Source organism: Coffea eugenioides, unplaced genomic scaffold, assembly GCF_003713205.1.
Source record: "Coffea eugenioides isolate CCC68of unplaced genomic scaffold, Ceug_1.0 ScVebR1_2605;HRSCAF=3665, whole genome shotgun sequence".
Classification (NCBI taxonomy): Eukaryota; Viridiplantae; Streptophyta; class Magnoliopsida; order Gentianales; family Rubiaceae; genus Coffea; species Coffea eugenioides.
This window is the reverse complement of record NW_020863107.1, coordinates 10,001-10,303: the sequence shown is the minus strand read 5'-3', so window position 1 is coordinate 10,303 and position 303 is coordinate 10,001.

The window sequence follows — 303 nt, the reverse complement described above, 5'->3', positions numbered from 1 at the left end:
CATTCGAACTCCTTCTTAAACAACATCGAATTAAACCACCATCTTTCCATAGACTTTTCTTGCCTCCTATTTGCATGAAAATACAATAGATGAATAGTCATTCGATCCAAAATTTATTTATTTGAATTTGAATATTTTATTTCCTATATAAAATAAACATAGAAATCCAATCACTAGAATTTTTTTAGTAACTAATAAAATAGGGAGTTTGAGTATTGAAAAAAATTCTTTTTTGTTTTGTGGAAATTCGGGGGTAATATGTCACTATACATGAATATAATATGATGGAACCCCTCTTCATTA